At 51.7% G+C, this 16,766-nt stretch overlaps 1 protein-coding gene across 1 annotated transcript in view; it reads right to left on the bottom strand.

Annotated features, from left to right (window-relative positions):
* The window catches only part of Gli2 (GLI family zinc finger 2), a 232,660-nt gene extending 217,523 nt beyond the window's left edge, over positions 1-15,137 (bottom strand). The window contains exon 1 of the mRNA XM_048368932.1: positions 14,727-15,137. The gene's annotated coding sequence lies outside the window, so the exon portion shown is untranslated. The remainder of the gene's footprint in view (positions 1-14,726) is intronic.
* Between the last annotated feature and the right edge of the window lie 1,629 nt (positions 15,138-16,766).

Genomic DNA, 16,766 nt, shown 5'->3' on the forward strand with positions numbered 1-16,766 from the left:
CAGAGATAGAAAGCAGAACTTTTGTTTTGTGTTTTTCATTGGAGCTTCAACTCTGCCTCTCTCGTTTGGCTTTTTATTCATGGCTGGCAGCTCTACCACTTAAGTCACTCCTCCGGTTCCAGCTTCTTGCTGGCTAATTGGCACTGAGAGTCTTGTGGATTTATCTGCCGGACAGGCTTTGAATCATAATGGGGAGTGTTTTCAGAAGTTTCATCTCCTTCCCACCCCTTTCCACCAGTCATTCCCTCCAACAACGGCCCAAGAGGCAACCTTGAGGGGGAGTTCTCTTCTGGGAGCAAGTCAGAAAGAGGTGGGAGTGGACCCACCCCTTGCCTACAGCCCAGCAAGGTTGGCAGGATGAGAAGTATGTGCATATTTTCCACAGTTTTATCTGGCCTTCTGGCAGGAGAAAACACAACACTGTAAAACAAAAAACAAAACAAAACAAAAATATCTTTCAGAAACTGAGCCAGCCCAAACCCAAGATGGGAAGAATAAAAACGCAAAAGTGGTCAGGTGCTGGTGGTTCACATTCGTGAACCTAGTACTCAGGACGCTGAGACCTGAAGGATCCTGGTTCAAAGTCAACCCAGGGAAGAAAGACTCCATCTCCAATTAATCAGAAAAATGCTTCACTGGAGGTGTGGCTCAAGTGGTAGAGCACCAACCATGAGATCCAAGCTGAGCAAGAGTGTAGGTCTGTGAGTTCAAGCCATGGTATCGGCACAAAACAAACAAGAAATAATAAATAAATGGCAAAGATGATGACTGTTTTCCTGATATGAGGATTATAAATGTCCTGGTCTTCATAATTCAGAGTCCTGTGCGCGTTTATGTCCCATGACCTGAGGATGCATGACAAGTACTCGGTGTATCAACAGAGCCATCTAGATCACAAGCCCCTGCTTCCAGGCATTTCCAGGCTAACCATGCCCCCCCCCCCCCCGCCCAGCCCAAACAGAAGTCCCAGCCATGTCACAGTGCCCACCCAACTGCTGCCCCTAGAGTTCCTCTGCCTGGCCTAGCATGCTCCCTACACCCATCTGCTGGCAAAGTCTTGGTCACAGAGACCTAGCCTGGCCCACTGTGAGAGGAAGCTGCTCTTTCCTAACTGCTCAGCACAGCTGTTTGGTTGAATACAGGGTCCATGCCAAAAGCCCCCACCACAGGGCTTTTCACAATGCTGACCCTGGACTCAGCCCCCTTGCCTAAGGGCTGAGCTACCAAGAACAGCCCAACACAAACACGTCACAAAGTGAGGCCATATCAACCTCTGACCAGGAAAACAGGCACATCAGGAGTTTCTGGGACAATCATTTCGAGTGATTTCTGCCCTGGCCAGTGTGACACACTATTCACCTTTCAAGTCATGTTGGCTGACTCCTGGCCTTCCTATAATAGCTCTCATAGGCCCAGAAGGTAAGTGAGGAGAAGGTGTGTTTGAGAAGTCTGCTGGGACTCCAGAGGCCACTGGCTCTGTCACCACATTAGCAAGGTGTGGGTATAGTACTGAGCTTAATCAGCACTAGGCACCTAACAGATGCTCCAGTAACTGCCAGCTGATTGACTGACAAATTACACGAGTAATTCTTTTTGATGGCACCTGCCACGGCATTTCAAATTCAAGTCACAGAAAAGATGGCTATTAAGCTTCCAGTCTGCAATGAGGATGAAGTAGGCAAAAAGTACAGCTGCCTATGTATGCACGGCTAGGTGCGGGTAGCTTATGCCTGAAATCTGAGTTACTGCAAAGCTGAGATCTAAAGGATCAAGGACATAGGCCAGCCTGGGGGGAAAAAGTTCTATAGACTCCATCTCCAAAATAATCAGCAAAATGCTAAGCTACAATTATGGCTCAAGTGGCATATCACCAGATAAACAAGGAAGCTAGGCACATTAGATAGAGGTCAAGACCAAACTTTGGTACTGAAAAAAAAAACAAACAGCTACCTACAGTGACACCCCATTTCAGGGTCCCAAAAACACCCTAGCAGCAGCATCCTGTGTGTCAACTGGACAGGAAATCCCCACAGAAAGCCTCTCTGGTGACCTTCTACCTAACAGCTGTGACATCTGGGTGGGTAACCCATCATCCAGGGGCTGCCCTGGACATGACAAGGCGCTGTGCAGCACCATGGGCTTCTACCCACAAGAAGCCACCGCAACCACACAACTGTGACAATTAGAAATCTGTGGGGACAGATAAGAAGTGTTGTAGTCCTTTCTCATGGCAAACCAGCTGCTCCCAGAACAGTAAACAGAAGCCAACCGAACAATACAATCCCAGAGTTAGGGATGAAACAAAAACAACAGTGGTAAAAACTTAAGAGGTATCTCTCCTCTCCAGCAAGCTAGGCTTCCCCACCTTCTCACTGCCTTCTTTTAATGGACCACTTAGACATCTGCCTTGAAATTTACCTATATTATAATTATTCATAGATCAATAGATGCAAGGTAGATGGATGGAGGAAAGATAAAGAATGTTATCTCTCTTTCTCTCTCTCTCTCTCTCTCTCTCTCTCTCTCTCTCTCTCTCTCTCTCTCTCTCTCTCTCTCTCTCTCTCTCTCTCTCTCCCCCCCCCTTCTTCCCTCCCTCCCTGACTCCATTCCAGATCTTCTGAGCTGGGAGCAGAGAGCTGTCCTCCCAGCTCTTTTGAACTTGTTTCCTATTGTGTGATGCACTGCACTTATACCTTTCATAAGAACCAGAGTCTATCTTAGGATGGGTGTTCCCAGAGCATCAGTGAGAACACAAGGTCAGGCTATTAGTGCCAGAGAGATGGGCAAGCAGGCAGACATAAACCGCTCACAGGTCAGATCGGAGCCATGAGAGCACCTGTCAGTACAGACAAGTTTCCTGTGTGAGGAACCCATGGCCACAGTCAGGCAACTAGACATTAGGCCATCCACTAAGAGTTCTGTGAAAGGTATTCTTTCCACCCTCTGCACACCTGGACCAGCAACTTGTTCATGGCCTTTTTGCAGCACTGCTACCCCTCTGGTACTGGGGCCCCAAGTTAGCCAGGGCTCAGAGCTCTTCACGTGCTCAGAAGAACACTAAGATGCTCCAGGCAGGGAGGTCCTGCAGCTCAATCAGAAAACTGGCTCCCAGGGTAGTGAGATTCTCCAACCAGGAACATGTCTAGGATCTCTGGCTTCTCAGTGCTGGTAGCAGCATGAGCAGATGGGAAGGGTAGGAACTGAGGAACCCAACCTACTCAGGCCCTTACACCACTCCTAGCTTTCCTGCCTGCCTCTTGACCAGTGGACCCCTGAGGGTATAGGGGAAGTGGCAATGAAGGAACACCTTCCTAGGGCACAGGACTTCAGCTACTCTTGGCAAAATGCAAGCCCTGGGCTTAGACTACATCTGCAGAAGGGGACAGAAGCCAGGTTTTGCACAGAAATGGGAAATGCTGAAAATGCCACCTTTCCACATTCTACTTCCATAACCATGGGCCCCAACGTCACTAGGCCTTCTCAGTCTGGTTTATGCATCTGCCTTGGGGTCACACACAGAACTCATAGCTGTGGACAGAAGACAGAATCACTGGTCAGAGCAGCCCAGTCCTCCCATTGGCTGCCATCTAAAAATAAGCCCAGAACATGTAAGGACCCATCTACATGTCACAATTTTAGTGTGTCAAATATTTCCTTCTTGAGTGTGCACTGGAACTTCCGCTCTACAGGTATTTGTACCATTAATTTCCTCAGGACTGGAGGTATGGCTCAAACGGTAAAGCGTTTGCCTGGTATACACAAGGTCCTAGGTTCAAACCCCAGCACAACAAGAAGTCTTCAGCCCAGAAGGGAAATGACTTTGTAATATATCATAAATATATACAAGAGCAGCATAGAGAAACTCAGTGAAAGTTGTTGATCACTATGGAGTTGAAGAAAAAGAAAAACAGGCTGTGTCAGTGGGTGGGTACCGTGAGAGAGAGGTTACGCTGGCAGAAGGATGGAGGTTGCGTACTTTTAAAATGGACTATTTACAATTATGAAAATGGAATAATTTTTTTAATGAAACTTGTTAAGGATGAGTTCTTTTGGGGTGCAGGGATAATGATAGAGGGGTTAAGGTTAGAATACAGTGTAAATGTGAAGATGTTAACAATGAAATATACCCCCTGTAATTAATGTAAACTTAAAAAACTAAAGGAAGAGAGGGCTGTGCACTATGGCTCACATCTATAGTCCTAGCTACTCAGGAGGCAGAGATCTGAGGATCAAGGTTAGAAGCCAGAGTGGGCAGGGAAGTCATGAGAATCTTACCTTCAATTAACCACTAAACCGTTGGAAGTAAATCTGTGGCTCAAGTGGTAGAATGACAGCTTTGAGTGTTAAAGCTAAGGCACAGCACCCAGGCCCTGAGTTCAAACCCCAGGACCTGCATCCAGAACCTCATCTGGCACTAGTACACATCTGGAAGCAAACAGTTTCCACCCAGAACCTCATCTGGCACTAGTGTACATCTGGAAGCAAGCAGCTGGACACCCTCATATTGGCAGGCTGAAGACACAGAGAAGCTATAGACCCCAATGTGTCAGCTGCCTTGTGTCCCTCAGCGGCTCCTGAAGCGCCTCAAGTCACAGTGAGGAAGAGGACATTCTACAACTAACTATGCTGACATCAAGACATCAAGACCAGGGTGCTGTAAGCGAAGAAGCAGATGTGGGGACATGGTGCCCTCCAGTCTTGTGGAGCAGTCTCCAGGCAAGACAGTACAGGGCATGGCAGAGCAGGGCTGTGCCAGGCTGCGGTGGCCCTCTCCCCCAATGCCCTCTCCCTCTGTGAGTAGGGGGCCTCACAGTGCATAATAGTGCAGATGGGGTGCAGGGGCAAACCCATATCTGCCACCCCAGGTGTGCCTATGAGACAGGATGCTGGGATTTGAAGACTTTTTCCCACCCTATGTGGCTAGGGGCCCAGGAGAGATGAGGAGATGGAGGGGACATGGAGAAGAAAGACTAGAAGAAGGGAAGACAGGCAAGCAACCCCAGCTCCTTCCCACTGGCCCTACAGAGTAGATAGAGCACATGCCAGCAGGCTGAGCCTGAGAGGAACCAGAGCAGAAAGGCACTTCTTCAAATAAACAGAGCCTCAGTTTCCTAGGTCTCTCAAGGGGAACCCCTATCAGTGAATCTGCCCATACCACCTCTCGCCTCCTGCAGAATGAGCTGCTCCAGTCAGTCAGACACAAGGGTGAGTGCCAAGGCAGGGACCGGCATGTCAATGTACAGAGGCTCTAACCACAGAGAGCACAAGTGGTCCTCACAAGTTCCAAGTGTAAGGGACTCAAAGGGACAGAAAGGGACACCAAAGCCACACACTAGCTAAAAGAAAAGGCCAAGAGTCCCTGTCCCCACCTGTCAGTGTTTTAGCTCCTTTGCAGATGGTCAGCCTGCTCATGCTACTACCAGGTCTACAGAGCAAAGAGACAATTCCCCTGGGGGCAGGGCTTCAATGTGTCTCCTATTTTGTTCCTTTGGCTTGGTCCCTAGGCCTTTTGAGGAAAAGGCGAGGACAAGCAGAGATGTTCCAGACTTTAGCAGGAGACATGAAGTCTATACCCACAACAGGTTTCTCATCCCCCACAGCCAAAGATGTGGATGTAACCTGGCCGGGGGTATGGAGGTGAGCGGGTGTGGGTAGGGGGCAGTACCTGCAAGGAGACTCCTTTGCACAGTCTTTCAACCATGATCCCCATAGCAGGATCCTTGCAAGTCTGAGGACCAGTGACATCACTGCATAAGAAGCTGTGGCAGCTCATATGGTTCATCTCCTGTGCTTTCACACCTGCCAATCTGGGCTCTTCAAGGGGACCACAAAGATGTACACAGGTAGATTCTTCAAGTATGGCTCAAATTTCCAAAAGACCTGTTCAAACTAGCCCCATAGAGGGCCCAGCTCCCAACCATGAAGCAATGATAACACTTACATTATAAGGATGCAGGAAAAGATAGCAATCAAAGGCCTCTCTGGACAGAACCCACAGCAAGTAAACACAGGTTGATTTAACACACTCTGGCTTCTCCGAAGTCTGGCAAAAGCCATAACCACTTAAGCCATCTTCCAGTTGTGGCCACTGTTCCATGTAGGACAGACTCTGCTGTGAGACCCACTTCTCTTGTCTAACCTAGACAGAAGTAAGGCAGTGCTCCCACCTCCAATCCAGCAGGAGTAGGATGGGCAGCTGAAGCCCTTCCAACCTGCTGTCTACTCCCATGGTGACCTGGATCTGACATCATCATAACAAATCCCTATCACCCCACCTTACAAAGACTCAGATTCCCAGCCACATTCCAGCAATTCTCACTCTGTAGAATCTCCCTGAAGCCTGAGAATCTGCATACTTAACATCCTTTCACCAGCAACTCATCCCCAGAACACACATAGAAACTACCTCAGAATCTCTTCCCCTCAGAATCATTCATCTCTTTGAACTTTGGACCTTGTGTTTACTCGGCTTTCTTGGCTGGCACTCTATCACTTGTGCTATGCCCCTAGCCCTGCATTTAGGCTGGTTATTTTGGAGGTGGAAACGTTTCTGTCTGGGCTGGCTTTCAACCATTATCCTCTGGATCTAGTAAGCCAAGTTGCTAGGATTATAGGTATGAGTGAGCTACTGGCGCCTGGTTCCATTTCTTGTTCTGATTTTATTCTGTCCTGCCATTTCTCTTTTTTTGTATGAGTACATCATGAGTGAGAAAAAGACCTGATTTATAAAGAGAGCTGGTATTTAAGTTTACTGATATAAATGTATGTCCACATAAATATACCAAGTACCCATCCTTCACTCGCACTTAACAGTTGGAAAAGTAATCCAGCATACTATATTGTGTGTGTAACATACTATATTATGTCTATTATGTACTCCATCTTCTCTAGACAAATGCATCTGAATTACAATGCAGGCCTCTCCATCCTGCTCTTGATCTGCATACCTGAGAAGTCCTGGCCAATCACAGGCCACTTCCACACTTTCTCTTCCTGGTCATAAGCAAGGCTATGCACGCACACCCTTACCTTGATCTCCCCAGACAGCAAGGGGGCAGTCGTAAATATCCTGTCTCTTGCCTGAACACACACAATGTATCTATCACCACAGCACAACGCCACGCTGACTGCAGAAACATATGAGTGATGCGCCTTCAACCTGTCATCAGACCACCATGACCTCAATTCTTTGAGAAGTCAAAACCCTACCCTTACCTTTAGAGATCTGAGACTTGTTTATGTGTTGACCCTTCCTAAACTGTCCTCAGCTTCCCAGAGAGTCTGAAAAGACTATTACAGCCTGGTGTTCCCCCAGCCACCTCAGCGTCTTCATGTCCACTCCCAGCTAGTCTCATCTTGTGCCTATATCCCAGAGGTTCCCCCAAATACCTAGGAAGAGAGACCTGCAGGGAAAGGCAGAAGTATATCCCTTGCAAAAGACCACCCCCAACTTTCTCCAAACCGGCCCCCCACCCTGCTGCCCTCAGACTGTCCAGGGAAGAAGATAAGCAAGCTTATAGGGTTCTGAAACTGGCAGGATTTGAGAGATTATAGCTGCCAAGCTCTTCCTTGCACAGAGAGGCAGACCAGCTTGCCTGGTGTAACCCAGCAGTTGGGGTCTCGCTCTCCCCAAGGGTAAATCAAGAGGCTCTAGCCAGTTTCTACTCACAGTGCATGTATCTATCATTCTCCCTCCTCCATTGTCCCAAGAGGAAAACAGGTGGAAATATGTTCTACAAAATAAAATTGTCCTTGCCCTTTCCTGGGTGGTCAATCCAACTTTCAACACCAGTGCCACCTTCAGAAGGTACTTAATGACACCCTCTTATGATGGGGAGGTATCAGAGCTCCACCACCACCCCAACCAGGGAAGTCAGTCACACTCATCCTTCAAGACCAGTTCACACAGGAAGATTTCCTTAGTCCCACAGCAGAGCTGGCTCATTCCAAAGGACATGCCTAGCATGGTAATGGGTCTGATGGAATTACATGAATTCATCTCTGTGTCCTTCTCAACCCAGACCAACTATGCTACATCTCTTCTCTGCCTCTTAAGCCACAGCTTAGTGAACTGTGGATTCTCAAAGAAAAGAATCAACAAATTAAGCTCTATTTTCTGGTCATCAGGCTTTGCCTACACGGAAAATACTTACAGTACTAATCTTCCTAGGTTTAAAAATATAGACTTGTTTTCTTTTTTTGAAAACTCCCAACATAATAAATGAGCTTAAATATTAGAAGTTGAAATTATTAAGTAAATCATTTCACCTGCAAAGCTTTTATTTGCATAACATTAATTCATGATGGCATCTAAAACAAATTCATCACTTCCTGTATATTAGAAGCTGATTTATGTAGGAATTGAAAAAAATCACGAGCTCAAAATTATGTTGACATGATGTACACGCTGGATGAAGAAAGGTTTTCCTTTTTTTTTTTTTTTAAATCAAGGGAACGACTGAATTATGGGGAGAAGGAGAAGGGTTTGAGGAGGGGAAGATGTGGCAGCTCCGGGATGAATAATGCGGCCGCACGTGTGTGGCGGGCCCTCGCCCGTGTACACACACACTCGAGTTATTAATGTCAAGTATGCCGAAGATACGCTGGGAAATCATTACCATTCATCGCCACTAACCGCCATTAAATTTCAATCAATTCAACTTAGCACAAGTGTACTTGAGCGGCCCTTACAGTTCCTTGTAAATGTGGCTCCAAAGTCGAGCTGACTTATTGCATTGTCCGCGCACAAAGCAGCGCGCTGAGCATCCGCGGAGAGGCGGCTATGGGGGCCACGGGGACCAGGCGATGCGCTCACGCCTTGGGTCCCGAGCGGTGCGAGGGGCGGGCTGGGCACGAGGTTCCCGGTCCCCCAGGCCAGGGCGGAGCGGGAGGCGCACCCTCGCCGCCTCGGATTCGGGGTGGGGATGAGACAGAAAGAGGCCTTTCTGGCTACAGGCTGCAGATGCCTGGAAGAAAAAGTTTTCAGCCGCCAGCGAAACTTTAGTAGCTGTCCTCTCTCCCGAAACGCTCGCGTTCTCCCGCGGACTGTCGGGTCACCCCGAGCCCCCCGCTGGGGGAGGATAGTGGAAGGCGCAGCCAAGGAGGGCCTGGAGGCCAAGGGGGTTCCAGGCCCCTCTCGCAGGTGGGGCCGGGCAGGGCGCGCCCCGGCCGGCCGGACCCAGGGGATGAGGCCCGCTGGCCTTCTTCCCGACTCGCCACGAGCAGGGTCCGGCCTCCCGCCACCCGCCACTCGCCGGAACAATGTAGCCATTGTTCGGGTGCCGCAAACCAGGCGGGCGCGCAGGTGGGAGGGACGCGAGCGCTAGGGGCACGGAGTGTCCTCTGAGGCCTCGCGCGCGGCGCCGCCCGGACACGCGGCCTCCCAGCCTGGCCGCCAGCTCTCGGTGGGGCGGGACACCGCGGCAGGAGGAGAGATGACGGGCTGGGATCGTGGAGGGAGAGCAAGAGGAGAGGCAGACAAAGAGGAACAGAGATGGAGGAGGAGAGAAGAATGGAGAGGGGAAGAAAGGAGGGAGAAGAGACGGGGAGGAGAGAAACGGAGAGGGGAGGGAGCTGGGGGGGGAGGGAAGCAGACAAAAGAGGTCTAAAGAGAGGGAAGACAGGGTGGGAAAGAAAAAGTAAAAGAGGGTAAGGGAAAGAGAGAGAGAAGGACAGTAGGAGAGACAGGCAGATGGACCGGGACAGCGTACCGCCGCCCCCCCCCCCCCCCAGGAAGGCTCTGGAAGAGCCACAGTTCACCAGTTTCTTAGAGGGAACAGGCTTTAAGCCCTGCCAGTCAGCAATGCATAATCACACCGGGCTTTGCCTAATTACAGGGTTGAGAGCCGGTCTGGAGGCGAGGAGATATACTTAACTGTGTCCCTGGGAAGGCCCAACACTTGGATGGTTTGTAAGCCTGGGAGATACAAATATTCCCTACCTCCACCCAGCCCAAGCTAGCTGGGCCAAGACTGGAAGACAGGGCCCGGGAAACACTGGGGGAGAGGGCTGGGGACTGCAGCAGGGCACGGGCTCTCGGGGAGCACTTTTCTATGTTCCCTGGGGACAAGAGTTCCCCCATGCTGGTCAGCAGGAGGCCAGAGGCCTGAGAAGGCCTTGCCTGGGCCTGCAGCCAGGACATCCTCCTCCTCCCAGAGCTCTCTCACTGGGGGCCTGGGGCCCTTGGCCACCCGAGGGGGAAAATCAATCTCCATCCCATGCTAATGAATAAAAAAGTCCCCTTTATTTCACTGCTGTTTTTGGTTCATTAAATTTTCCACAGATTTGCAGAGAAGAAAACATAATCAATAAACCCTGACAAAAGTGAACGTGTGAGAAAGGCCAGAGAATGGAAAAGCGAGATAAAAGTGATATCGGATCACAGATTTCCAGGCAGATGACTAAGCTGAGCAGCCCGAGAATCTCAATGGGTCGTCCCAGCTCCTAGGCCTGTCTCTCATTTGCTTCAACTCTTCATTCAAGACAATAGTAAAGGCACTAAAACTGGTTTTCTTATGCTAATGCTGAAACCCAGCACTCAGTTAAAACATACTCCGTTTGAAACCTGCCTGCTTTTTTTTTCTTTTTAACATACTGTGCTTATGCAGAAATACACACACCCCACACACCCCACACAACTTGTTTCCACTTAAACCCAAATCTCAAAAACAGTGTAATAAATACTCTTTAGCCACATCTTAAGTGAGTTATTTTCCTCTACATGTATGTTTTTTGAGAAACCAGAAGTGAAAGCTAAACAGGAATGTTAAGGATTCTTTCAGTGATTGAAGAATTGGAGGAAAATGAGACACTAAACACTCATGAAGAGAGCAGTCATTTTCTGTGTTTTCTCAAAAAGTTTTAAATACAGTTAAGCACAGTTAAGACAAAGGTGTCCCGCTCAAAAATCTAAAAAAAAATAAAAGGGGGGAGGGGTTCTGTATAATCCTTGATAGCCCTCAGAAAAACCTTTGATTAATTTTGGAGAAAATGATAAATTCTGAACCTGGTATTATGTGTCTATTCACATAGGAAGTGCCAAAGGTGTCTTCATCGATACTATCAATTGCTCATGTGGGTGTCCCTTTCTCTTCTGTTCTTAAACAAGCCTTAGGAAACAATTACAAAGCAGCCTTTCCTCCCCGCCCCCTACCCCTATATTCTTCAAAAGTAAAACAAAACATTGTGAGCTGAAATTGCTGGCCATCCTGGCTGCCAATGCAACCATTCTGCCTGTCTGAATTTTGTGGAATCTGAGAATACTGTTTCTCTCTTTGGCATTCTTAACGTGTTTCATTTATCCACGTCTCTGACACTTACTGAAAAGAAGAAAGGAGGAAACTGCTTCCCTGGGGCTCCTTTTCAAAGGGCCCTGGTGCAATGGGAACAGCTGCAGCTGGCCAGGCCCACCTGGCCTGGCCACCCCCAGTACACTGAGAAACAGACCCTGGCACAGGTAGACTCCCATCCCCCAGTTTCTTCAAGAAGCAGAGCTGCTTGGCCCTGCCTCTGGAACACCAGGCACAGGAAAGACATCGTGATGCACCCACATTCTCAAGAAGGGCCAGCTGGCCTCCCCAGACACAGGGATGCGGAACTCTGGTTTTGAGATTTAACAAGCCAGCTGGGTGTGAGGGAGTAACACTAGTTTTCACAGTGCACACGACACACTCCTGGTCTCACTTAAAGGGAATTATGTCTGGACACTCAAGTTTTCCCCCTAGGGTGCCCAAGAGGGGACTGGATGGAAGAAGGGTGTTTATTAGGCAAATATCCAATTTTGTCTGCCTACTTGCGGAATCCCCTGGTTTGCTAATCCAGCCCTGGGGCCTGCACTGTGTACAGGGCACTTGTAGGAGTACAAAAAGCGTGAAGTATTTGTGTATTTTTCAGTCTGAAGTGCAAACAAGCCAGCTACAGTACACAGCTTCCAAGACCCCCACAGCCAGGCAATGAGCTGATGACGGGCAGCCCTGTGGCCCTTTTTCTGGCCAGACAACTCAAAGGATTTCCATTCTGTTCGATAATTCCCAAGAAGAAACACCCTGAGAAAATAAAAAAAAAAAAAAAACTCACCCAACCCCACACATGAGGAGGGTGGCTGAGACAAGGGTTCCCTCTAAGGCCTGGGCTTGTAAGTTTGGGAGCAACAGTGGAAATCTTCCGCTTGGTAAGTGTGAACCCTGTGCTAATTCCTAGCTCATCAATTCCCACGAGGGATAAAAGAAGCTTAACAATCCCACCTTGTTACTGATGAGCCTGCCTGGCTTGGGAGGGGCTTTTTCCCAGTCACCCTCATTCTCACCAGCTGATATACAAACAGACCATGCTGACCCTAGTCTCAGACACCAGACCAAGGGGAGCACTGGGTAACCTCAGGGCCATCTCCTGGGCAGGTGGGCTCTTCCAAGAACAGGATCTTCACTGCATTAGTTTAAATCCTCCTAGAATCAGGAAACAGCCTCCTGAAATTGGCATAGGTCTCAGAGCAGAGGAGAAATACAAAACCATGCTAAATCTTCCAAAATATAATTAACTTTTAAACTCCTCAGACAAGTGACAACTCTCCATATGGGATGGGTTTGGGAATCTGTACACCTCCTGGAACTCTCAGAAGAGAAGCAGCAAGTCAAGAAAGCTGAAAAGAAAAAAAGGAAAGAGATTCTTGGTGGGGAGGGGGACACACTTATAGGGCCTAGCTTCTACATTATAGAATTACTGCCAGAGGACAGATCAGAAACAGAGAGAAACCTAAAGAGCCTCAAAGTTCAAACTCGGCAAGCAAAACCCAAGGGCTTGGCCTCCCCTGTCCTGGGAACACCAGCCCAGATAGCCACAAAATGTTTTTACTCCGACTGAGCAACTGCAGAGCAGATCCCAAACCGGGGTGTCTGCCCTCAGACACAGGGAAACTGGCAGCCGAGGCAAGGAAATGGGCGGGGAAGGGGGGGTCAACAGGGGAGGTGGCTAGAACAAACAGATCGCATCAGGAAAATTGTGACAAGCCCGCCTATTCCCCCTGCTATCCCCCCGCTGTATATTTTGGATTTCACAGTTTATTTACTTTACTTTTTGGCACTGAGCCCCCTGAGCATGCCAATATAATATTTGTTTAAACACTATTTTATGCCGCTTGCGAGGGAAACGTTTACTTTCAAATTCTCCAACATCCCCCAGAGCCTCGTCTGCAAACAGCGTACGAGCGTTTTACAACTGCTCCCTTTATCTGAAGCTGTTGGGATTAAACCCCTCACACAGCTCGACCAGGGCGGCGGGGTGAGGGCCCAGGACGGCTCCGCGGCCAGGGGACGGCGCGGCCCCGGCCGGAGGCCGGGAACTGAGAGCGCGGCCCGGGCTGGGGGTCCGCGGGCCTCGATCAACGCCCTCGGAGTGCAGGGCGGGACTTCGGGAGAGCTCTCCTTTACCAGCTGGAATCGACTCTGGAATCAACTCTGGAAGCCACACAACAATTGCACAAAGGAGAGGGCAGGGCAGAGGGGAGAAGCACCCCAAGGGATGCCCGGTGGCCCGGAGCGCCCTGGCCGCCCGTCACCCCCGGCGAGGCGCGCGGGCTCCAGCCTCAGCTCCCCGCGCGGTGTAAAAGTTGGGTTTCCTAGGAAATGACAGTAGTAGGGGCCAGGCTGGGCGTTCGGCTCCCCGGGGAGGCGGGCGCGCTCACACTCACCGCGCTCACACTCCCGCACGCGTGCACACGCGCCCCTCCCCCACCCGCCCCACACCCCTGCCTCCCGTCCCGGGAAAACGCTCCCCTCACTAAACCCTTAATAGGATTGGCGCCCAACTCTCTCCGCGCCGCTCCCCATCCATCACACACAGATCAAGTTGCAGTAGTGGATTTTTCAAATTCCTCAGCAAATATACTTGTTGAGAGATTGTCGGGGCTGGGGCAGGAGAAGCGGCGTCGGGGGCGGGAAGCCCAGTGAGGGGTGCGGAACCGGTACCCGGCCAAGGATTACGCGCCGATCCCTTCGGGAAGCTAAACGGATCCCGGGGCCGAGAGCAGCAGAGAAGGCAGAAAGAGGCCATAAAGGAGGATGGAGGGGAGAGCCCCGCCAAGAGGGAGGGGGCGACAGGCCCGGCGAGGAGGGGAAGGAGCAAGAAAGAAAGAAAGGCCGGGCTCCGGGACGCGCTGCGCGGAGAAGTGCAGTTAGAAGTTAGCTAGGGACTAGCTGCAGCCCGCCGCACGCAGCACCCTCCCGCACGCAGCACCCACCCGCACGCAGCACCCACCCGCACCCAGCACCCGCACGCACCCAGCACCCACCCGCACGCAGCACCCTCCCGCACACACGCTCCCACTGCCCACCTTCGGGGGCTTCTGGGCATCCCTACCCCGACTCTCCGCAAAAAATCAGCCGCGGCCCCGTATGCGGGGCAACCGGCCATAGGCCGGCCTGGCTGCGCACGCCAAGAAGGAAGACGTGTTCTCCCAGGTGGGCACGGAGATGCAAAATGGACCCCCGTCACGAGCTGCCAACCCCCAGACCTCCCCTAACTCCTCAGCCTGCCGGGCCAGAGAGACGACGGCCGCCCCCTCTAGTTCCCAGTTCCCCCAAGTCCGAGGTCCAGACCCCGAGCCCTGGAGCCGGCATCCGGCCAAGCGACCCACTGAAGACTGAGCAGCATCCCAGGCCGCCTGGGCTCCGCCGGGACAGAAGGCGCTTCGCAACGACAAGCAGGCAAAAAGAAGGCCGAAGCAACTTTACCGAGGAGACAAAAGTTTGCCTCTAGCACGCAGGTGGCCTCTCGGGCGCCGGGCAGAAGTTGCAGGCCACCATCCCAACTTGCTGGCCAGGCGACCCGCCGCTGGCTGCCGTGTGCCGAGGCTCCAGCCGGCCGGGGCGGGCCGGACCAGGCAGGGGAGGGGACGGGAAAGGAGGGAATCGAAGCAGGCGGGACCCCGTGGCCCCTACGAACGCCGAGCCGTCTTCTCCGGGAGGCTCGGGCGCACTGCGCTGCCCACGATCCTCCTCCGGGCTCCTCCTCGCCTTCCTCTGCGTCTGCTGTCGCTGCCGCCGCCGCCTCCCGCTCCTCCTCGGAGTCTCATTGATGGGAGTTTGAAAAAAAAAAGTCCGCGGAGCCGTGCTGCCTCGGCTGGCGAGCGTCGGCACTCCTGCCATCCGTCAGCGTCGCCGGGACTGCGCAGCGCCCCCGCGCGCTCGGCTTCGGCACACCCCGGTGCTGCGCCCCCACCAGCCCGGCCCGCCCCGCCGGCACATCCCGCCCCTGGGGATGGGGAGGGGGCCCCAAAGCCGCCTGGAAGAGGGGACGGGGGTACACCCCGCCTGGGAATGGAGAGGGGGCCCCGACACCGCCCGGGAAGGGGACGGGGGCCGCCGCGTAGCCTCCCCCTCCGCCGAGCAGAGGAAAGAAAGCACCACCACGGGAAAGTTCGAGCGGGGAACCGGAGAGCGCGCCAGTCTCTAACACTTCTTTTAATCTGAGGCGCCGGGATGGGGGGAGGGGGGTGCTGGGGGTGCTGCTAACTCAAGTCAGATGAGCTTCGGAGCTGGGGCTCTGGGACGACTCTGGTTTCAATCTCTGAAATCCCCTTTGCCTCCCCCCCTCCTCAACCTCCCATCTCCACCAGGAGGTGTCCGGGTCGCCGTTCCCAGGGCGCTCGCCCTGGGGGCGCCAGGGCGGAAGCCCGCGATGCTGGGAGCGGGCCCACGCGGACCCCGTTTCCGCGGGTAGCCAGCGCAGGTGCTCGCGGTCCCGCTGCGCCCCAGCCACGACTCGCGCCCCCGCCGCACGAGCGCACGTTGGCGAAGCGGCGCGCTGTTCGAGGCTGGGTGCATGTTTTGTATCGAGGATTTCTTTTTGTTTTGTGTCTTTTCAGAGACTCCACTGGAGCTGCTGCAGCCAGATGGAAGTAATCAGAACCCAACAACAACACGGGGAGGAGGACGGAAAACACTCCGAGTTTTTCAGCCAAAGTGAGGATGAGCGAATTTGCCGAAGGAGACACGAGGAACCCCGGGCTCTCTGGCTGGGGCCACGTACAGCGAAAAGCAGAACCGCCCGATTTAGAGGAACGTTGGGTGACTGGTTGATATGCCTTCCACTCCACAGGGCCCACGAACCTCTACTAGGCCACAGACTTCACCGCAACAGTTCTTCATGAGAAAATGTTCAATATTTCATCCTAACTTTTGCCGGACCCATCCCTGTGGTCCGGGAGTCATGTTTTATTTATTTTCTTTGGATTATTTGAATTTCACACATCTGTCTGATAGGAGCTCCTTTCCTTTTTGCAGGTGAGAAGACAGGAAGGGAAGTTGAGAAACTTGCCCAAGACCAGAGCACTGCACATTCCCCGTCCCATCCTTGAGTTTCAGTAAGCATAGTTAAGTTCAATAAACCAGCCCCATTTGAGAGAGTGGGCTACCCTCCCTTCAGCTTCTCTTCCTGTGTGGAATACTCGAAATCAAGTGCTCCAGGCTCAAATCCCCTCTCTGTAGGAGTGGGACTTCACAGGCCCATCAGGCCTGATTGCTTTCTGACCAGAGTTACTTTAACCCTCCTCTAACATTTGTTTATTTATTTATTTATGCTGGGGATAGAAGCCAAGGCCTCGAACATGCAAAATACACTACCACTGAGCTACCTCAGACTCTGGTGGTTTTGTTATTTTGTTTTGTTTTGTTTTTTTCCTTTTTAACTAAGAGGGAAGCAGTTTGAAACCCCTCTTCCAATCTTTATTACTCTCCTCTTCCCTTGACATTCATTCATACGAGAGAAATTGA

This window comes from Perognathus longimembris, chromosome 20 (assembly GCF_023159225.1).
Source record: "Perognathus longimembris pacificus isolate PPM17 chromosome 20, ASM2315922v1, whole genome shotgun sequence".
In the NCBI taxonomy this organism is placed as follows: Eukaryota; Metazoa; Chordata; class Mammalia; order Rodentia; family Heteromyidae; genus Perognathus; species Perognathus longimembris.